This window comes from Rhinopithecus roxellana, chromosome 7 (genome assembly GCF_007565055.1).
Source record: "Rhinopithecus roxellana isolate Shanxi Qingling chromosome 7, ASM756505v1, whole genome shotgun sequence".
In the NCBI taxonomy this organism is placed as follows: Eukaryota; Metazoa; Chordata; class Mammalia; order Primates; family Cercopithecidae; genus Rhinopithecus; species Rhinopithecus roxellana.
Window position 1 is genome coordinate 123,210,697 of NC_044555.1, and position 24,160 is coordinate 123,234,856.

At 37.4% G+C, this 24,160-nt stretch overlaps 1 pseudogene; it reads left to right on the top strand.

Annotated features, from left to right (window-relative positions):
• Nucleotides 1–8,107: 8,107 nt before the first annotated feature.
• Nucleotides 8,108–11,972, top strand: LOC104654250 (annotated as a pseudogene).
• Nucleotides 11,973–24,160: the final 12,188 nt, after the last annotated feature.

A 24,160-nucleotide genomic window follows, 5' to 3' on the forward strand; every position in this document is an offset into this window, starting at 1 on the left:
TTCCTGACATACAGCAAGTGCTATATGCATTTTCTATTATTCTAAACTACAATTCTAAATCTGTCTAGTATTCCTGCAGTAATGTACACAAAAAGGAGAGTGTGAGTAAATAAACCTATATTTTAATGTAGGTTATTGTCATAATCCACATTAAAACAAACAAAAATGGCAAGCCATCCCCATTATCAAGCTGGTCTTCTTCATCTCAGGGAATTTTCTTTATCTACCCTTCTCTGTTCGCCATCTTTCCTTCTAGTAATTTAAAATATTTAACTGAATGTGCATTACTCAAACAAAATGAAAAATGTTCATTCAGACTCTAGCAAGTGAAAGAATAGTACAAACCCTCAGGACCTGACTAGTACATTCAATTCCTGGGGAATGTTGTCTTTTCTTTTTCTTTCTTTTCTTTTCTTTTCTTTTTTTTTTTTTTTTTTTTTTTTTTTTTTTTTTTTTTTTTTTTTTTTGAGATGCAGTCTCGCTATGTTGCCAGGCTGGAGGGCAGTGGTGTGATCTCCACTCACTGCAACCTCCACCTCCTGGGTTCAAGCGATTCTTCTGCCTTGGTCTCCTGAGTAGCTGGAACTACAGGCATGCACCACCACACCCAGCTAATTTTTGTATTTTTAGTGGAAACAGGGTCTCACCATATTGGCCAGGCTGACCTTGAACTCCTGAATTCATGATCCACCCGCCTCAGCCTCGGATGTTTTCCTAAATACCTACTAGCCTCAGCCCTCAGTGATCTCTACTTTTCCTCAATTTACACAACGATATATTTTGTAGCACATTCCTAACACTCACAATTGGAAAAATTATCTCATGATTTTGACTTTGAGACTTGATTTTTCCCAAACAATATTATACAATTTTTTTAAGGTCTGAGAATAGAGTTCTATTTTGTTTTACCTTCTGTAACATCTAGCAGAGGGATAGGCATGATATAATAGCTTCGCAATGCTTGCTTAATGACTGACTGATTGAGGATTGATTAATTTTTCCACAGTTCACACAACAAACAATCTGACCTTAGGCTATTTCATCTTATTTGAGGCCACGAAATGAAGTTCGGGGGTAAAATATTAGTATAGTCTCACCATTCCAGAAAAATGTCACCAGTCAACACTCTGAAGCTGTTTTCTTTCCTTCTTTTCACAACCAAACTACTCAATTATTGAAATGTCGTATCTCAAAGAACTGTACTGTACCGTTTCCTTTACCAAAATATTAGTATGAAGATTTTGGCAGAAGTACATTACAAACCACAAAGATACTGTGGTTTTCCATATCACTTTGTACACAGGAAAACACTGGAATTTGCTATCATTTTGGTCAAGCTAGGAAATCTAGAAAAGCTGAGAGTATCATGAATAAAAACAAAGCAGAGGACACCTCTTTGCTTCAAGCAGATAACCAAATATAAATCAGTTTCTTCTGTTCCTACTCTTCCCTGGCACCTTGTCAACTGCTCAATTACTTAGCCTGGTTGATTCCTCCTTTGCATCATTATTTCTGTTCAAGGGCCACAGTAGCATAAAAAACAACCAGAGATAGACATGGGCAGCTGACAGCAAAGTAAAATGTAACAATGGGGTCTCTATGCAAACAGCATGCCCTACATTGTAAATAAATGGCACCGTCATATTGGGTGGCAATAGTTAAGGCTGTTAACTGCATGCGTCTGAAAAATACCTAATGTGAATAAATTACATTTTAGATATCTCCATTCACACTGCTCCAAACTGTTGGCAATTTTCAAATGCGTTCTTTTTATTTATTGAAGAGATCAACAAATAAGTTGTTTTTGTAATCGCCTTTTGTTTTCTTTTTAATTTTTGGAATTAAAGTTGAACAATTGTAACAATCTAGAATGAAAGAGATGAACTTACAAAGAGAAGATCTAATTTATACAGATTACATCAAAAGCAAATTAGAGGTGTTGTTAACCTTTTAGTTTGTGGCACAATGATATCTTCTTATCTTTCCCCCATTGTCAGACTGGCTTTTGCTTAGGATTTCCAAGAGAATTGTGCAAAAAATATCATAAAACATACAGGAAAATAACAAAATGTCACATGCAATCATTTATCTATTCAGCAAATGCAAATGTTTATCAAGGATATACTATCTGGTAAGTACTATTAAAAAGAAAATTATGAACAAGAAAGACATAGCCCTTACTTTAAGAGAGATCAAAGTTCAGTAAGAGACACAGACTCAACAGACATTTACTATACAGTTTTGTGGGTGTTTTGATGGGGAAAAATGCAGAGTGCCCTGAGATCACACAGAAAGGACATCCAATTCCTGATCTATATGAGGAGTGGGCAAAGACCAAGAACCCCTTCACAGAAGAAATAACATTTTAAGAACTGAAGCCTGAGTAGAAATTAATCAAGTTAGTGTAAGTGTAGGGTCTAGGGAGAATGTTCAAGAAAGAAAGAATAGAATGTAAAAAGTGTCAAAGATGAGAGAGAATAATCCATTCAGGAATCTGAAATATAGTCAATACATATGTAGCACAGAAGGCTGGAGAAACAGTGAGAGATAAGAGGTAACCATTCTGAACCCAGGAGAAGGAGGTTGCGGTGAGCTGAGATAGCTCCACTGCACTCCACCTTGGGCGATAGAGTAAGACTGTCAAAAAAAAAAATAAATAAATAAAGTAACCATTCAACTCTTAAATTTTATTATGTCTAGCTTGTTTTCAGTGTTTGAGGGCTTTAGTACCAATTCTATCAATTCTATTCATTGTCTTATAATATCAGTATTTGAGTCACAAAAATCTTGTACACCTTCAACAATTTGCCTAGTTTTTTTTTTTTTTTCCTATGTTTCAGAATTCCTTTATGTAAAGGACAAAATCTCAAATGCACTATCTAGGAATATCTTCTGACATCTTGATGAATTGAAAGAAGAGATATTCTCAGTATATAACACACTTAGGATTCTCTCCTAAGTGTGTTTCTGGTGTTAAATAGGCACCACGTTTTCTAGAGGCTAACATCAAGGATGACTTCATATTTCAAGAGAGACCTTGCCATAAACCACATGGATATGTAGCTTTATTCTGGCAGGCACATCAGTTTAAGTAACATTCAATCTAATCCAATGGGCCCAAAAGGAGTTATATTCAAACAGCAACAAAGAAGTCATTACTCCACAACTGGAATTTGATTAAGCTATTAAGGTAAGAACAATGGACAGAAGCCATACAAATTGCCTCTGCTAATGGAATTACAGGAAATAAAAGACTTAACTTTTCCAGCCTTCAGCTCTTATAAAGATGAATGTCTACTGTCCCTGAATAGATATGTATTTATCTTAAAACTTTTAGGAATATTTTATTCTTCTCATGGACAAAAATGTTCAGAGAAGATTTACATGTTGATAAGATGAAAATGTCATTAGTATAACTGAGCAACTGTGATGTGCAAGACTCTTTTTAAGAGAAGGTAAAACAGGTCTTGGCCTCTGTAAGTTTCCACTCCAATAATATTGACTATGGCCATATTCACCATCAATTTTTCTTGGATTCTTTTAGTTTTCAATTATAGGATAACTATGGAAGAAAAAAAGGAGTGATGTGTTTAGTAGGAGAAATGAGAAGGTTGCTTTCCATTTTGCAAATTGTGTTTCACATAAATATTAGCATTCCAGGAGAAGTTTAACAGGTGTTAGATTTTAAAATAAAGAAAACCTGAGTTTAACAAGCTTGAACAAATTTTCTTTTTACAGGAATTTTCAGAGCCTTTTATTTACTATGTGCTCTATGAATCTCCAAGAAAAGGATATCGTATGCAACCTTTCCCAAAGGTGTTTGCCCTTGTTTTTATGAAACTCCTCCCACAGAGTCTATAAGATACTGTAATAAAATGTTAGAAGCTATTTATTTTCAGAAACTTTGGGTATCACCATGAGTTTAAAAATAACACAAAGTGTTACGTGTTTTGAGTGTTCTTTAACATAAATAAATACCATAATTCTAGTATCTCACCTCAGTAATGACATTTTTTCTTGAGGCCTTTGGAGAAAATCTTTTGAATCTCTCAGGTTCCATAGCTTTCTTTACCTATGCCACAGTTTAGTATACACAGCATGCTGTGGTGGAGAGATCACTGGCAGTGATTGCGGAATGCCAGAATTTTAATCCTAGCTAGGGAATCATAGAAAGGAGCAATATCCCTGGGCTTTAATTTTTCATCTGTGAAATAAGGAAAATAATACTAGCTCAAATGAATTGACTTGTATTTGAACTGTAAAATGCTATGTAATTATGTTATTAGTATAAGTATGAAAACGAGAGAGAATATTCTAGGAAGAAAACTGTATTCACAACTTGGGTCGATAAAATTCAGTTACAAACAAATTGTTTAAAATATTTGTCAATATCAAATCTCAGCAATATGTATTTCAAATATTTAAGGTAGAAGAATTATGCCCAGAAGAGTTATTACAGAATATTAATATTTTTGTATGCCTTACAATGACTTCGTACATAAGATTTCCTCTCTCCCTTCCTCCTCTGCCATGCTCAATCTGCTGAAAATGAGAGCATTTAAGTAGTTCACTTTGCCCTTTAGTTTGCTGGCTACACAGATGAGAAGTAGTATATTTCAAGGCCAATCTAGTGTTTCATTTCAGCAATTTACAAAATGTTGCACCTACAGCAATTCCTTGCATATACTTACCTTGAGAGAGTTATACATAGCAAGTCAGTTATCCAAAAATTCTCTTTCAGGAAAACAGCAAGTAAAATTTGATTTTTGGAAACTGAGACCCAGTCATGATGGAAGTTTCTCAAGGTGACCCAGCATACTAGACATGGGAACAAAATTCGAAACTCTAATTTCCTATTCTGACTCCCTCTGATTGTCCAGGCACCCTCCTTAACACAATCAGATTTTACCTATAACAATACCATTAATATCTCCTAGTGCTAAAATGGAATTGTAGGCTGGAAAATGGAAATTGCTTACTTAATTCACTCTAAATCAATGTCTGTGTTGATAATGCATCTGCCAATGTAAGTATCAGGGATCCAGCTGGGTACTGGTGCATAGCTCTTCAGCCATTGTCTCAGCATGTCCTTGTGACATTAGGGAGATCAGATTTTAAATCAGGCTTCAGCTGTGCTGCCCTTTCTTCAGTACACATTAAAAGGCACTTAGAGTGACCTCCCTATAAGAGACAAAATGGTAAAAGCATTCTCAAAAGAGATTATTGAGAGGTTCAGGGACTAGTTTAAAGAATCAATTTGAACAACAACTTATAATGGACCCACAGGACCTTTAGATATTCTGTATGGGCTTTGACAAAGATCTTAAAATGTATGGATGTTGTGTATATGTTTGGGTATGTGTGTTTGCTGAGACGAAAAATATACTGCATGAGAATGTTCTGATTTATATCATTGAAATGAATTACGAGTTATGTGCAATTAGACTATGGGAGGACTCTGTGAGGAAAGGAGGCACATCTTAGACATCTCTGAATTGCTCTCACTCAGCATGGTACTGGAATACAGTATGTATTTGGTAAATGCTCATTGGATGAATGAATGAATTAATGCCAAATAAATGAATGACAAAACGCATCTGTATTCATAGACATGATTTTCTTGGCAATTGTCCACAAGTTCCATGCCTTGACTTCTGAGTTAAAGATAATATGTTTTCATCATGCTCTGTCACAGTAGTACACATACAAGTACTCTACATATGAGTAGAGAAAGAAATTAGACGTCACTCAACTTAGGATAATTTGATTCACAGGTTTGCATGTGCAAATATAGTAAATTGCTACTCATCCAAGGTAAGTGAGTAACAAGATATTCAAATCAAGTGAATAATCAATTCAGGAAAGGTTGGAAAACACATTTACCACTTCTGTACACCGGCTATATTCTATACATGATGGTTGTGTCTTGTTTATTTAATCTAATCCTAATTTTTTTTTAACAACAGAGTGATGTAGGAATTATTTTCCTCATTTATTTGTAGAAAACTGAGGCTTCAACATGCTAAAGAATTTGTCCAAGGCCACAGAGTATGAAGTAAACCAGAGATAGTTTATATATATAATGCCATCATTCATAATTTTTCCTCTTGTCTTTTGACTCTAGCCACCACCACCTCCTAATACACACACACACACACACCATTGTTAATAGAGCATTCAAGCTTCTTCACAATTTATGATCTTTCCCCTAGTCTTTCCATTTTTTATATATACTCTGATCTGGCCACAACAAATTATATGTCCTTTTTCTGAGACGTGTCTTCTCCTTGGATATACCTTTCTGACCTTTTGTTCATGATATTTTCCCTGAATGGAACTCCCTTCTCCTGTTCTTTGCTTAGCATTATTACTGGTATTATCACATTATCAGTTCTACTGGAGGTGTCACCACCACCCAGTGCTCTGAAATCTCTCTGTTCAAACTGATAGTGTGGCCCTTATCATATTGTAATAAATATAATATATTACATAACATTATACAAGGGATGAGATATACACTGCTAAGCCAGAAAAACTAGAAAAAAGCACTTAGTATCTTTCAGTGTTTCAGGGTTACAGGTAAAACAAAAACTACTATTCTGGGCAGAGTAGTATTGTTCTTCAGACCTGATGTTCCAGAGCCATAAAGACTGAGTTTAATATTTCACCTACAGTAATTACTAGGGCAGATCTTGAGAAATTCACTCCAATTCATCATTTCTTCATCTGCAAAATCGGAATATAATAATGGTTCCACTCCAAAGGGCTTCTGTGAACATTCAAGTAGACCTTATAAAGTGCCTGGCACATAATGGACACCCAACTGATATTGGCTATTATAATTCTTAAGCTCTAGATGTTTACAGTAACTGATTCATTTAGATGCTATGCTATCAAATATCCGACTAACGAAAATTTACATTAATATTCCATTATGCTGAAAATAATCATAGGCCAAGGGCAAATTCTGTCTCTTTTGAGTATAACCTAAATTTGTATCCATAGGCAAAGGCCTATGAGAGGTCACCAGGAGCTATGGGAGTTTAGACAAATTCCTATCAGGAATGTGGACTCCTCATAACAGACATCGATTCTGGTCAGAATACTTTTGGACTGAATACTAGCCAGATCACCTTCAGAACCAAGCATTGGTCTGTAGTCTAGACCTGTTAGATAGCTGAGCCTAATAGGGCCGGCAGCTGCAAGACCTGACATAGAGCTTTGGCCTAACAGAAATGAGAGAGCAATTTTATAAGCTGCTTTAATAAATTCATGGCTGAGAAATCTTAAACTGAGCCAGCTTAGTTGAGAACTTAGCAGAGACGGTAAACTGGACTGTCAGATTAATCAGTTAGTGAACTATCTCTGGTTGTGAACAAAAGGCAATTCATTTTTAAAGTAATCAGCTGAACAGCAAATTTTAAAATCATAATAGCTTAAATTACATTTTTAATGAATTTTTAAATTCATTCATATGAAAATATTAAAAGTACTTTTATTTATTTTTTTGAATGCTCATCAGGGAATCTTTTATTGCTTCAAACCCTGAAGCCTCTCATGCCCTGTGCTGCTAATTGCTCCCAATCACTAGAGTTAGAAGGGATTGGAATCTTTGCACAGTACTTTTTTAAAAAAATTAATTTTAACTTCCAAGATACATGTGCAGGACATGCAGTTTTGTTACATATGTAAACATTGTACAGTACTTTTAAAAGGTTTACCAATTCCAGTATTCAATCCATAAGAATTACCCAAACACATCAGTACTTATTGGTGGTTCACATGGTCAGGCATATTCTGTTTGGGTGATATGATGGAGATTCTGTATACAATGGGCAGTGTTTTCTACAGAAGGAGATATGGATGGGTTAATTTATTGAGATGAATCCTTGATGAGTAATGTGACTTTTAGAGCATTTAGTACAGGTCATGCTGTTTACTAAGCACATTTCATGCATCATCTTATTCAATCTTCATGCAGATCTACGGGGTGGGTACTTTTTTGTCTCAATTTAATATATCAGAAAACGGAGGCTCAGAGAAGTAGGTATTTTGGTCTAAATCACTCAGCTAGTAAGTAAAACAGTAGAGATTTAATCTCTACATCATGAACATATTTTTAAAAATTAAAGAGTTTCAGGTTTTAGCTATGATTCAAGTTTTTCTTGGCACTTGGACAAGTATAATTAACCAGTCTTCAGGTAAATAATTATGTACAAAGGCTTGAATAGGTAGATAGGTAGATACTATCACAGGAAGATTTTAGAAAATAAAAGACAAATGTACTTTCAGAGACTGCAGTGGATTCAGATTGTGTGTGTGTGTATGTGTGTGTGTATATATATATATATATATATATATATATATATATATATATGAAAAAATGCTGAAAAATTGCCAAATAAGCAATTTTACATTAGTCTTTTTAGGGTGAAAAAGAATAGCATCACTTTCACATTATTTTTTATGTTCACAATGGTCATGACATATTTTCAGCCATCAACATAGCAAACAGAAATATGTTCATTTTTGTTAGGGAGTCTAGATTGGGGACCAGGAGTACAGAGAATGGCCCTATTATTTTTGGTAAATACATCCCAGGCAAGCCATATAGACTGTAAATCTTCATTCTGATCTTGCACGCGTCCCAGTGAAAATGAGCTGGCAAAGTCACACTTCTGTGTGCTTTCAAGTTTTAATACATATGTTGTAGTATCTACAATTGCTTCAGGTCTCCTTTTCCTTTCATAAGCTTATGTGGTGACCATATTAAGAAGCCAGTTTATTTTCAGCAAAAATGTTCTGTCTTGAAACACACACACACACACACACACACACACACACACACAGTGGAAACAGAAAAGTGGTCGTTGGGAAAAGACGCTCAGCAAGGTTGTCAAAAGTAATTGATGTCCCTGGTAAGTAGAGAATTATATCACCTTTAATATGTGAACTCAAATCATGAAGATGTTCTATGATTGTTAAGTGTTTCCATAAATTCAGAGGGTGTTGTTAGTTCTATTTTTTCTCCTGTTGATGGTTCCACTTTGACATTGCTCCTCCCTGTTCTCCTTTCCTCTTCACCCATCTATTCCTCCGCCTTCTCCTCGTTCTTTCTTTCTGTTTCCCCTCTATGTGTCTCCTTTCTCTATTTCTCTCTCTCTCCCTCCTCCTTTTCTCTTCATTCTCTATCTTCTTCTAGTATAGTAAGCCACTGTTAAAATTTTTCATTTATGTGATTAAGCTAATTTTGTTTCTTCCACTACACTGTAAGCTCCAAGAGGGGGCAATGACTATGTATACTTTGTTTACTACTCTATTATGAGAACTTATCTCAGCTTCTGGCACAAAGATACTCGATGAATATTTGCTGAATGAATTGATTAATTAATGCCCTGGTTGGCAGTTTTAGACATGTTTTTGTGCCCCCTCTTCAATCCTGATCTTTACACTGAGGTTCAGTTGCGTAAACATTAAGCTGGCTTAGGAATCACAAACAAAAGTAAATACAGGGAAAGTAGTAAAAATTAGTTAAATGACCCTGGAGTGAAACCAACAGAAAATAGTTGGGACTGTAGAAAAATAGAGAGTATATGCAGTGTTAAAAGGCATTTAAATAGAAAAAAAAAAAAAACCACATTAACCAAATGAAACATGGTCAGCGGGTTGACAGTTTGTGACCACTCTTCTGGCTCAAACAAAACTGCTGTCACTCAATACTGGAAACTAGCCACCATCTCGTGAATCAACCATTGCATATAAATACTTGTTTAGCCAAGGAGAACTGTTTGTTACAAGGAGTTCATAGATGTACCTGCCAAAGGGTATTCATTCATACCATCACCAGATAATTAATTTAGGAAAAGATCTTTGAGAGAGTTCCAATAGTAAGAGAGAATAAAATTGAACAAAGCAGCAACACAGCGTCTGCCATAAGATTATCAATTTACTTCCCTTAGGAAATGTTCCTCTGGATGTTAAATGATCTATGAAATTGATTGACTCAAAAGCAAATAAACCCAAAACAAACAAAAATAGGAGAAAACCTTAAAAAAATCTGGAATGCATAATTGTGTATTTTTAATTATATTTAATAGTATATTATATGTATAAAACTGAAAAATTCATGACAAAGAGTGACAAAAGGGGGACAAAATAAAATCAGGGAAGACCTTTTGGAGATGAGAAACATATTCACCAGATTTTAAAATGTGATAGTAGGAGAGGATTTAAAATACCAAATTATATTGAGGGCTTCTTTCATGTCAAGAGCCGTTGTAAATATGCTATGTTATAATGCATTTACTCCTCTTGACAACCCTGCCAAGTTGATATTATTATTATTACTTTACTGATTAGGAAATGGAAACATAGTGACTTTGTTGAATTTCCCCAATATCCTATAGCTAGTAAACAACAGAGTTGGTAATCAAAACCAGGTTTTACTCATTCAAAGGCCTAAAGCTATTTCATGTAATATATTTTAATAACTAAATCACATAGCTATCTTTTGATAACTAACCAAATATATTCATATATATGCTTCATACCTATATATTATATAAATTGATGAAATTAATGAAAAGGAATATGATCTATACATTACCGTTTAATATCAAAAAGGAAAATTTCCGTAACTATCTATTCCAACAAACCAAGAAGAACACAAGAAAATCATAACAGGTTACCCCTAAAGTAAGTAAATAATGCTTTTATTTTTCATCTCTTCCCTAACTTCAAAGGCTGGGAATCAACTGAACAATGGCTTGGCTATGGAGTTTGGGGGAGAAAGAAAATGACAAGATAATTACATACCCACCCAGCTATTATTCACCTATGAAAGCAGCAGAAATACATTTTCAGATATTTAAGGATGAGAAAGTATACTGCCTAATTATTCAACTTAGACAAAGAATAATTTTGGTTGATCAAGATATGAGACAATGGTTCTCAAGTTATGTTTTTTCAAGAAAGAAAAAGATATTAGTCAAAATAATAAATTTGAGAAGAATCAGGATGTGCTATGAAATAAATAACAGTGAGGAAAGACATTGGTGGTTGGTGACTTATCATAGCAACTGTGATGACCATGACCAAAGTCCCAGAGATCTATGATGTGAGGAGGATTGAGCATAGAGGTGTTCACTCCCACATCCGAGGACTGGACTGGATGATGCTTTGGAGGTTCAACAGGCTTCCCAGGGCAAGGTGGGTCAGCTTTGCTGCACAGCGGGCAGCTGGTGTGGGGCTGGAGATGATCCATAAGGTGAAGATTATCAAGTGGGCAGTCCTCATTGCTGGTCAGCTGGGCACAGGGAAGACAGCCATCACCCTAGGCATGGCCTAGGCCCTGGGACCTGACACCTTGTTCATAGCCATCACTGGCAGTGAGATCTCCCTGGAGATGAGCAAGACCAAGGCACTGACACAGGCTTTCTGGCCATCTTTTGGCATTTGCTTCAAGGAAGAGACGTAGATCATCCAAAGAGAAGTGGTTGAGACCCAGATTGATAGACCAGTGACAGGAATAGGCTCCAAGGTGGGAAAACTGACAATCAAAACCAAAAAGATGGAGACCATCTATGACCTGGGTACGAAGATGATTGAGTCCCTGACCAAAGACAAGATCCATGCTGGTGACATGATCACTATTGACAAAGCAATGGACAAGATCTCCAAATTGGGCCACTCCTTCACATGCTCCGGTAACTACAACCCCATGGACTCCCAGACCAAATTCAGCCAGCCCCCAGACGGAAAGCTCCAAAAATGCAAGGTGCACACCATGCCCCTTGCACAAGATCGACATCATCAACCCCCACACCCATGGCTTCCTGGCTCTCTTCTCATGTGACACAAGAGAGATCAAGTCAGAAGTTGCCAAGCAGATCAATGTCAAGGTGTCTGAGTGGATAGAACAAAATAGAGAGTTTATGAATCTATATCTACATCTGTATACCTACCGTTGGTGACAATAATAATCAGCAAAGTTAGAATATATTTTATTTTGAATTGGTACAATTTTAATATTTTTGGCCAGACATATTTTCTTTGTGTGATATTATATCACATATTTCATAATATAACATTCCTGATTATCAGATTCTAAATGTAAGTAGCACCCCTCAGTTATTGTGACACATAAAAACACAAGTACACAATTACAAATTGATTTTAAAGGAGAGATATTGCTCATAGTTGAGTAGAACTGGTATAAAAGGTATGAGAAAACTCTGCTATCCATCTGTAGTAATGATGCTAAAAATAAAATTAGGTAATATATCAAAAACAGTTTCATAGGAACTAAAGATTTAAACATTAAACATTAAAATCACACTTGAAAAGTATTGTGAATAATTATTAATATTGTGCTTTGAAAGCATGACCACAGTGGGTCAAACTATAAAGACAACCACTGGTAGAACTTTATTTGATAATAACAGTAACAAATTCTAAAGAAACATTAAAGGTAAATGAGAAATTGGGGGAGTATTTACAAAATAGAAATACAGTGAAAGGTAAATATGCTTACATTATAAACAGGCTTGTGAAAATGAATTTTAAAATATGCAAATAATAAACTTAAGAAAAATATTTAACTGCACAAGTCATCAAGTAAATGCAAATTAAAATAATATATTTCATCTCATTAACTGACAAAGATAAAAACAAAAGTAACAATACCGAGAGGCAGTGTAGACATGGGAAAAATAGCAATCTTATACATTGCTAATGGTTTATTTGGAAATATGTAGCAAATGCCTCAAAATATGTATGCTATATGCATAAGAATTTCTACTTCAGGGAATTTATCTTAAAGAAATAATCAGAAATTTGCAAATGCAGAAGTGATTATCATAGCATTGTTCACATGTTGATTTAAGTTATAGGTTATATAAAAAAGAGACCCCTTAATATATGGCATGAAAAATAGATACAATTGTGTCTTTCTTATGTAAACAGCCCTTCTAATCTCAACACGTAGTATTCATCTTTGGATCTAAGGCCACTGCTCCAGTTACCATCTTCCAGTCAAGAGGAAGGAAGAAAAGTCCAGGGTAGCACATAGCATTCATTTATTTTTAGAGACAGAACTAAGAAGTGGAATATGCCACTTCTGCTCAGAATTCACTGACTACAATATAATAATCATATGGCCAAAATTGCAAAGGCGTGTTGTAAACATAGTTTTAGGATGGACATCCATGGGTCCAGCTAAACTTATGAGTTCAGTTGTTAAGTAAAAGGAGAATAGAAATTGATATACATTTATCAGCTTCTGTAGCAATGAAATATAACAAGTAAACACTTCCAATATTCTGATTAAACAGATACATAGGTATCCACATGATGGACTAGCCTCTAGCCATTAAAATTAATGCTGAGGAAGAGCATTTAGTTACTCATGGAAAAAAGTTCTTGTCCAAATCTTGTTCCAGTTGTCTTTATGACACTGCAGATAGGAATCTGACAGCGAAAACACAATGTCTTTTGTAGTCCACGTCCTTATTTGACTATTTTGTTTTGGATTTAAGGCTAAATCAGGCTTCAATAGATACATGGAATGTATTTATAAAGATTACTGACCTAACCACTGCTACATTTTTTTTTTGATTCCTCAGTTTCTGGGTAATCCTAATTAGTACTTCCATCCCAGTGTTTGATGCAATAACTACTTTTGATTGAGTGCATAAGAATCATTCACAATGCCAAGCATTTTTCTTCCATTAAGCCTTTTATCATCAACTATTCCCAAGAAGTAGATACGAGAATTATCATCACTCTTGCTCACAAACAAGGAAACAGGCACAGAGCGGTTAAACTTGCCCACACGTACCAGCTAATAAGTGGCAAAGGCAAGGTTAAAATCTCAATCTCACCCTTTTTATTTATTTATTTATTTATTTATTTATTTATTTATTTTTATTATACTTTAAGTTCTAGGGTACATGTGCATAACGTGCAGGTTTGTTACATATGTATATTTGTACCATGTTGGTGTGCTGCACCCATCAACTCGTCAGCACCCATCAATTCATCATTTATATCATGTATAACTCCCCGATGCAATCCCTCCCCCCTACCCCCTCCCCATGATATGCCCCAGGGTGTGATGTTCCCCTTCCCGAGTCCAAGTGATCTCATTGTTCAGTTCCCACCTATGAGTGAGAACATGCGGTGTTTGGTTTTCTGTTCTTGTGATAGTTTGCTAAGAATGATGGTTTCCAGCTGCATCCATGTCCCTACAAAGGACGCAAACTTATCCATTTTATGGCTGCATAGTATTCCATGGTGTATATGTGCCACATTTTCTTTCTTTTATTTTATTTTATTTTATTTTATTTTATTTTTTGAGACGGAGTCTTGCTCTGTCGCCCAGGCTGGAGTGCAGTGGCCAGATCTCAGCTCACTGCAAGCTCCGCCTCCCAGGTTGATGCCATTCTCCTGCCTCAGCCTCCCGAGTAGCTGGGACTACAGGTGCCCGCCACCTCGCCCGGCTAGTGCCACATTTTCTTAATCCAGTCTGTCACAGATGGACATTTGGGTTGATTCCAAGTCTTTGCTATTGTGAATAGTGCTGCAATAAACATACGTGTGCATGTGTCTTTGTACTAGAATAATTTATAATCCTTTGGGTATATACCCAGTAGTGGGATGGCTGGGTCATATGGTACATCTAGTTCTAGATCCTTGAGGAATTGCCATACTGTTTTCCATAATGGTTGAACTAGTTTACAATCCCACCAACACTGTAAACGTGTTCCTATTTCTCCACATCCTCTCCAACACCTGTTGTTTCCTGATTTTTTAATGATTGCCGTTCCAACTGGTGTGAGATGGTATCTCATTGTGGTTTTGATTTGCATTTCTCTGATGGCGAGTGATGATGAGCATTTTTTCATGTGTCTGTTGGCTGTATGAATGTCTTCTTTTGAGAAATGTCTGTTCATATCCTTTGCCCACTTTTTGATGGGGTTGTTTTTTTCTTGTATATTTGTTTGAGTTCTTTGTAGATTCTGGATATTAGCCCTTTGTCAGATGAGTAGATTGCAAAAATTTTCTCCCATTCTGTAGGTTGCCTGTTCACTCTGATGGTAGTTTCTTTTGCTGTGCAGAAGCTGCTTAGTTTAATTAGATCCCATTTGTCAATTTTGGCTTTTGCTGCCGTTGCTTTTGGTGTTTTTGACATGAAGTCCTTACCCATGCCTATGTCCTGAATGGTACTACCTAGATTCTCTTCTAGGGTTTTTATGGTATTAGGTCTAACATTTAAGTCTCTAATCCATCTTGAATTAATCTTCATATAAGGAGTAAGGAAAGGATCCAGTTTCAGCTTTCTACTTAAGGCTAGCCAATTTTCCCAGCACCATTTATTAAATAGGGAATCCTTTCCCCATTTCTTGTTTCTCTCAGGTTTGTCAAAGATCAGATGGCTGTAGATGTGTGGTATTATTTCTGAGAACTCTGTTCTGTTCCATTGGTCTATATCTCTGTTTTGGTACCAGTACCATGCTGTTTTGGTTACTGTAGCTTTGTAGTATAGTTTGAAGTCAGGTAGCGTGATGCCTCCAGCTTTGTCCTTTTGACTTAGGATTGTCTTGGCAATGCGGGCTCTTTTTTGGTTCCATATGAACTTTAAAGCCGTTTTTTCCAATTCTGTGAAGAAACTCATTGGTAGCTTGATGGGGATGGCATTGAATCTATAAATAACCTTGGGCAGTATGGCCATTTTCACGATATTGATTCTTCCTATCCATGAGCATGGTATGTTCTTCCATTTGTTTGTGTCCTCTTTGATTTCACTGAGCAGTGGTTTGTAGTTCTCCTTGAAGAGGTCCTTTACGTCCCTTGTAAGTTGGATTCCTAGGTATTTTATTCTCTTTGAAGCAATTGTGAAGGGAAGTTCATTCCTGATTTGGCTCTCTGCTTGTCTGTTACTGGTGTATAAGAATGCTTGTGATTTTTGCACATTAATTTTGTATCCTGAGACTTTGCTGAAGTTGCTTATCAGCTTAAGGCGATTTTGGGCTGAGACGATGGGGTTTTCTAAATATACAATCATGTCATCTGCAAACAGGGACAATTTGACTTCTTCTTTTCCTAACTGAATACCCTTGATTTCTTTCTCTTGCCTGATTGCCCTAGCCAGAACTTCCAACACTATGTTGAATAGGAGTGGTGAGAGAGGGCATCCCTGTCTTGTGCCAGATTTCAAAGGGAATTTTTCCAGTTTTTGCCCATTCAGTATGATATTAGCTGTGGGTTTGTCAAAAATAGCTCTTATTATTTTGAGGTACGTTCCATCAATACCAAATTTATTGAGCGTTTTTAGCATGAAGGGCTGTTGAATTTTGTCAAAAGCCTTTTCTGCATCTATTGAGATAATCATGTGGTTCTTGACTTTGGTTCTGTTTATATGCTGGATTATGTTTATTGATTTGCGAATGTTGAACCAGCCTTGCATCCCAGGGATGAAGCCCACTTGATCATGGTGGATAAGCTTTTTGATGTGCTGCTGAATCCAGTTTGCCAGTATTTTATTGAGGATTTTTGCATCGATGTTCATCAGGGATATTGGTCTAAAATTCTCTTTTTTTGTTGTGTCTCTGCCAGGCTTTGGTATCAGGATGATGTTGGCCTCATAAAATGAGTTAGGGAGGATTCCCTCTTTTTCTATTGATTGGAATATTTTCAGAAGGAATGGTACCAGCTCCTCCTTGTACCTCTGGTAGAATTCAGCTGTGAATCCATCTGGTCCTGGACTTTTTTTTGGTGGGTAGGCTATTAATTGTTGCCTCAATTTCAGACCCTGCTATTGGTCTATTCAGGGATTCAACTTCTTCCTGGTTTAGTCTTGGGAGAGTGTAAGTGTCCAGGAAATTATCCATTTCTTCTAGATTTTCTGGTTGATTTGCATAGAGGTGTTTATAGTATTCTCTGATGGTAGTTTGTATTTCTGTGGGGTCGGTGGTGATATCCCCTTTATCATTTTTTATTGCATCTATTTGATTCCTCTCGCTTTTCTTCTTTATTAGTCTTGCTAGCGGTCTGTCAATTTTGTTGATCTTTTCAAACAACCAGCTCCTGGATTCATTGATTTTTTGGAAGGGTTTTTTGTGTCTCTATCTCCTTCAGTTCTGCTCTGATCTTAGTTATTTCTTGCCTTCTGCTAGCTTTTGAATGTGTTTGCTCTTGCCTCTCTAGTTCTTTTAACTGTGATGTTAGAGTGTCAATTTTAGATCTTTCCTGCTTTCTCTTGTGGGCATTTAGTGCTATAAATTTCCCTCTACACACTGCTTTAAATGTGTCCCAGAGATTTTGGTATGTTGTATCTTTGTTCTCATTGGTTTCAAAGAATGTCTTTATTTCTGCTTTCATTTCGTTATGTACCCAGTAGTCATTCAGGAGCAGGTTGTTCAGTTTCCATGTAGTTGAGCGGTTTTGATTGAGTTTCTTAGTCCTGAGTTCTAGTTTGATTGCACTGTGGTCTGAGAGACAGTTTGTTATAATTTACATTTTACAATTTTGGAATAAGTGTGATGTGGTGCTGAGAAGAATGTATATTCTGTTGATTTGGGGTGGAGAGTTCTATAGATGTCTATTAGGTCCGCTTGGTGCAGTGATGAGTTCAATTCCTGGATATCCTTGTTAACTTTCTGTCTTGTTGATCTGTCTAATGTTGACAGTGGAGTGTTGAAGTCTCCCATTATTATTGTATGGGAGTCTAAGTCTCTTTGTAAGTCTCTAAGGACTTGCTTTATGAATCTTGGTGCTCCTCTGTTGGGTGCATATATATTTAGGATAGTTAGCTCTTCCTGTTGAATTGATCCCTTTACCATTATGTAATGGCCTTCTTTCTCTCTTTTGATCTTTGATGGTTTAAAGTCTGTTTTATCAGAGACTAGGATTGCAACCCGTGCTTTCTTTTGCTCTCCATTTGCTTGGTAGATCTTCCTCCATCCCTTTATTTTGAGCCTATGTATGTCTCTGCATGTGAGATGGGTCTCCTGAATACAGCAGACTGATGGGTCTTGACTCTTTATCCAGTTTGCCAGTCTGTGTCTTTTAATTGGAGCATTTAGTCCATTTACATTTAAGGTTAATATTGTTATGTGTGAACTTGATCCTGCCAATATGATATTAAGTGGTTATTTTGCTCGTTAGTTGATGCAGTTTCTTCCTAGCCTCGATGGTCTTTACATTTTGGCATGTTTTTGCAATGGCTTGTACTGGTTGTTCCTTTCCATGTTTAGGGCTTCCTTCAGGGTCTCTTGTAAGGCAGGCCTGGTGGTGACAAAATCTCTAAGCATTTGCTTATCTGTAAAGGATTTTATTTCTCCTTCACTTATGAAACTTAGTTTGGCTGGATATGAAATTCTGGGTTGAAAATTCTTTTCTTTAAGAATGTTGAATATTGGCCCCCACTCTCTTCTGGCTTGTAGAGTTTCTGCCGAGAGATCTGCTGTTAGTCTGATGGTCTTCCCTTTGTGGGTAACCCGACCTTTCTCTCTGGCTGCCCTTAAGATTTTTTCCTTCATTTCAACTTTGGTGAATCTGGCAATTATGTGTCTTGGAGTTGCTCTTCTCGAGGAGTATCTTTGTGGCGTTCTCTGTATTTCCTGAATTTGAATGTTGGCCTGCCCTACTAGGTTGGGGAAGTTCTCCTGGATGATATCCTGAAGAGTGTTTTCCAACTTGGTTCCATTTTCCCCCTCACTTTCAGGCACCCCAATCAGATGTAGATTTGGTCTTTTTACATAATCCCATACTTCTTGCAGGCTTTGTTCATTTCTTTTTCTTCTTTTTTCTTTTGGTTTCTCTTCTCGCTTCATTTCATTCATTTGATCCTCAATCGCTGATACTCTTTCTTCCAGTTGATTGAGTCAGTTACTGAAGCTTGTGCATTTGTCACGTATTTCTCGTGTCATGGTTTTCATCTCTGTCATTTCGTTTATGACCTTCTCTGCATTAATTAGTCTAGCTGTCAATTCTTCCACTCTTTTTTCAAGATTTTTAGTTTCTTTGCTCTGGGTACGTAATTCCTCCTTTAGCTCTGAGAAGTTTGAGGGACTGAAGCCTTCTTCTCTCATCTCATCAAAGTCATTCTCTGACCAGCTTCAATCCGTTGCTGGCGATGGGCTGCGCTCGTTTGCAGGGGAGATGCACTCTTATTTTTTGAATTTCCAGCTTTTCTGCCCTGCTTTTTCCCCATCTTTGTGGTTTTATCTGTCTCTGGTCTTTGATGATGGTGACGTACTCATGGGGTTTTGGTATAGGTGTCCTTCCTGTTTGATAGTTTTCCTTCTGACCGTCAGGACCCTCAGCTATAGGTCTGTTGGAGATTGCATGAGGTCCACTCCAGACCCTGTTTGCCTGGGTATCAGCAGCAGAGGTTGCAGAAGATAGAATATTGCTGACCAGCGAGTGTACCTGTCTGATTCTTACTTTGGAAGCTTCCTCTCAGGGGTGTACTCCACCGTGTGAGGTGTGGGGTGTCAGACTGCCCCTAGTGGGGGATGTCTCCCAGTTAGGCTACTCAGGGGTCAGTGACCCACTTGAGCAGGCAGTCTGTCCGTTCTCAGATCTCAACCTCCGTGTTGGGAGATCCACTGCTCTCTTCAAAGCTGTCAGACAGAGTCGTTCGCGTCTGTTCAGGCCTCTGCTGCTTCCCCTGTTGTTTTTTTAGCTGTGCCCTGCCCCCAGAGGTGGAGTCTATAGAGACAGGCTGGTTTCCTTGAGCTGCTGTGAGCTCCACCCATTTCGAGCTTCCCAGCGGCTTTGTTTACCTACTTAAGCCTCAGCAATGGCGGGCGCCCCTCCCCCAGCCTTGCTGCTGCCTTGCGGTTAGATCGCCACAGACTGCTGTGTTAGCAATCAGGGAGGCTCCGTGGGCATGGGACCCTCCCGGCCAGGTGAGGGATATATTCTTCTGGTGTGCCCGTTTGCTTAAAGCACGGTATTGGGGTGGGAGTTAACCGATTTTCCAGGTGTTGTGTGTCTCAGTTCCCCTGGCTAGGAAAAGGGATTGCCTTCCCCCTTGCGCTTCCCAGGTGAGGCGATGCCTCACCCTGCTTCAGCTCTCGCTGGTCAGGCTGCAGCAGCTGACCAGCACCAATTGTCCGGCACTCCCTAGTGAGATGACCCCAGTACCTCAGTTGAAAATGCAGAAATCACCGGTCTTCTGTGTCGCTCGCGCTGGGAGTTGGAGACTGGAGCTGTTCCTATTCAGCCATCTTGCTCCTCAGTCTCACTCTTAAGCCTGCATTCTTTTTTTATTGTTATTATACTTTAAGTTCTGCGTTACAGGTTCAGAACATGCAGTTTTGTTATATAGGTATACACGTGCCATGGTGGTTTGCTGCACCCATCAACTCATCACCTACATTAGGTATTTCTTCTAATGTTATCCCTCCCCTAACTCCCCAACTCCCACAGGCCCCGGTGTGTGATATTCCCCTCCCTGTGTCCATGTGCTCTCATTGTTCGTCTCCCACTTATGAGTGAGAACATGTAGTGCTTGGTTTTCTGATCTTGTGATAGTTTGCTACGAATGATGGTTTCAAGCTTCATCCATGTCCCTGCAAAGGATACGAATTCATCCTTTTTATGGCTGCATAGTATTCCACGGTATATATGTGCCACAGTTTCTTTATCCAGTCTATCATTGATGGACATTTGGGTTGGTTATAAGGCTTTGCTATTGTGAATAGTGCCACAATAAACATATGTGTGCATGTGTCTTTCTCGTAGAATGATTTATAATCCTTTGGGTATATGTCCAGTAATGGGATTGCTGGGTCAAATGGCATTTCTGGTTCTAGATCCTTGAGGAGTCGCCACACTGTCTTCTACAGTGGTTGAACTAATTTACACACCCACCGACACTGTAAAAGCATTCCTATTTTTCCACAACCTCTCTAACATCTGTTGTTTCCTGACTTTTTAAGGATCACCATTCTAACTGGCATGAGATGGTATCTCATTGTAGTTTTGATTTATATTTCTCTAATGACCAGTGATGATGAGCATTTTTTCATATGTCTGTTGGCTGCATAAATGTATTCTTATGAGAAGTGTCTCTTCATATCTTTGCCTGTTTTTTGATGGGGTTGTTTGCTTTTTTTCTTGTAAATTTAAGTTCTTTGTAGGTTCTGGATATTAGCACTTTGTCAGATGGATAGATTGCAAACATTTTCTCCCATTCTGTAGGTTGCCTGTTCACTCTGATGATAGTTTCTTTTGCTATGCAGAAGCTCTTTAGTTTAATTAGATCCCACTTGTCAATTTTGGCTTTTGTTGCCATTGCTTTTGGTGTTTTAGACATGAAGTCTTTGCCCATGTCTATGTCCTGAATGGTACTGCCCAGGTTTTCTTCTAGGATTTTTATGGTCCTAGGTCTTACGTTTAAGTCATTTATCCATTTTGAGTTGATTTTTGTATAAGGTGTAAGGAAGGGGTCCAGTTTCAGTTTTCTACATATGGCTAGACAGTTTTCCCAACACCATTTATTAAATAGGGAATCTTTTCCCCATTGCTTGTGTGTGTCAGGTTTGTCAAAGATCAGATGGTGGTAGATGTGTGGTGTTATTTCTGAGACCTCTGTTCTGTTCCATTGGTCTATATCTCTGTTTTGGTACTGGTACCATGCTGTTTTGGTTACTGTAGCCTTGTATTAAAGTTTGTAGTCAGGTAGCGTGACGCCTCCAGCTTTGTTATTATTGCCCAGGATTGTCTTGGCTATGTGGACTCTTTTTTGGTTCTATATGAAGTTTAAAGTACTTTTTTTCCAATTCTGTGAAGAAAGTCAATGGTACCTTGATGGGGATAGCATTGAATCTATAAATTGCTTTGGGAAGTAAGGCCATTTTCACAATATTGATTCTTCCTATCCATAAGCAAGGACTGTTTTTCCATTTGTTTCTGTCCGCTCTTATTTCCTTGAGCAGTGGTTTGTAGTCCTCCTTGAAGAGGACTTCACATCCCTTGTAAGTTGTATTCCTCTATATTTTCCTCTCTTAGTAGCAATCGGGAATGGGAGTTCACTCATGATTTGGCTCTCTGTTTGTCTGTTATTGGTGTATAGGAATGCTCGTGATTTTTGCACATTGATTTTGTATCGCGAGACTTTGCTGAAGTTGCTTATCAGCTTAAGGAGATTTGAGGCTGAGAAGATGGGGTTTTCTAAATATACAATCATGTCTTCTGCAAACAGAGACAATTTAACTCCCTCTCTTCCTATTTAAATATGCTTTATTTCTTTATCTTGCCTGATTGCCCTGGCAAGAACTTCCAATGCTATGTTGAATAGGAGTGGTAAGAGAAGGCATCCTTCTCTTGAGCTGGTTTTCAAAGGGAGTGCTTGCAGTTTTTGCCCATGCAGTATGATATTGGCTGTGGGTTTGTCATAAATAGCTTTTATTATGTTGAAATATGTTCCATCAATACCTAGTTTATTAAGAGTTTTTAGCATGAAAGGCTGTTGAATTTTGTCAAAGGCCTTTTCTGCATATATTGAGATAATCATGTGGTTTTTATCATTGGTTCTGTTTATGTGATGGATTCCGTTTATTGATTTGTGTATGTTGAGTCAGCCTTGAATCCCAGGGATGAAGCTGACATGATCATGCTGGATAAGGTTTTTGATGTGCTGCTGGATTCAGTTTGCCAGTATTTTATTGAGGATTTTTGCATCGATGTTCATCAGGGATATTGACCTAAAATTCTCTTTTTTTTGTTTTATCTCTGCCAGGCTTTGGTATCAGGATGATGCTGGACTCATTAAATGAAGTAGGGAAGATTCCCTCTTTTTCTATTGATCGGAATCGTTTCAGAACGAATGGTACCAGCTCCTCTTTGTACCTCTGGTAGAATTCGGCTGTGAATCTGTCTGGTCCTGGACTTCTTTTGGTTGGTAGGCTATTAATTATTGCCTCAATTTCAGAACCTATTATTGGTCTATTCAGAGATTCAACTTCTTTCTGGTTTAGTCTTGGGAGGATGTGTGTGTCCAGGAATTTATCAATTTCTTCTAGATTTTCTAGTTTATTTGCATAGAGGTGTTTATAGTATTCTCTGATGGTAATTTGTATTTCTGTGGGATTGGTAATGATATCCCCTTTATCATTTTTTATTGTGTCTATTTGATTCTTCTCTCTTATCTTCTATATTAGTCTTGCTAGTAGTCTATCAATTTTGTTGATCTTTTCAAAAAACCAGCTCCTGGATTCATTGATTTTTTGAAGGGATTTTTGTGTCTCTATCTCCTTCAGTTCTGCTCTGATCTTAGTTATTTCTTGTCTTCTGCTAGCTTTCAAATTTGTTTGCTCTTGCTTCTCTAGTTCTTTTAATTGTGATGTTAGCATGTCTATTTTAGATCTTTCCTGCTTTACCTTGTGGGCATTTAGTGCTATAAATTTCCCTCTATACACTGCTCTAAATGTGTCCCAGAGATTCTTGTATGTTGTGTCTTTGTTCTCACTGGTTTCAAAGAACATCTTTATTTCTGCCTTCCTTTCATTATTTACCCAGTAGTCATTCAGGAGCAGGTTGTTCAGTTTCCACTTAGTTGTGTGGTTTTGAGTGAACTTCTTAATCCTGAGTTCTAATTTGATTGTACAGTTTGTTTGTTTGTTGTGATTTCTGTTCTTTTACATTTGCTGAGGAGTGTTTTACTTCTAATTATATGGTCAATTTTAGAATAAGTGTGATGTGGTGCTGAGAAGAATGTATATTCTGTTGATTTGGCGTGGAGAGTTCTGTAGATGTCTATTAGGTCTGCTTGGTCTGGAACTGAGTTCAAGTCCTGGATATTCCTGTTAATTTTCTGTCTCCTTGATCTGTCTAATATTGACAGTGGGGTGTTGGGGTGTTAAGTCTCCCATTATTATTGTGTGGGAGTCTAAGTCTCTTTGTAAGTCTCTAAGTACTTGGTTTCTGAATCTGGGTGCTCCTGTATTGGGTGCATATATATTTAGGATAGTCAGCTCTTCTTGTTGAATTGATCCTTTTACCATTATGTAATGGTCTTCTTTGTCTCTTTTGATCTTTGTTGGTTTAAAGTATGTTTTATGAGAGGCCAGGATTGCAACCTCTGGTCTTTTTTTTTTTTTTTTTTTTTTTTCCATTTGCTTGGCAGATCTTCCTCAATCCCTTTATTTTG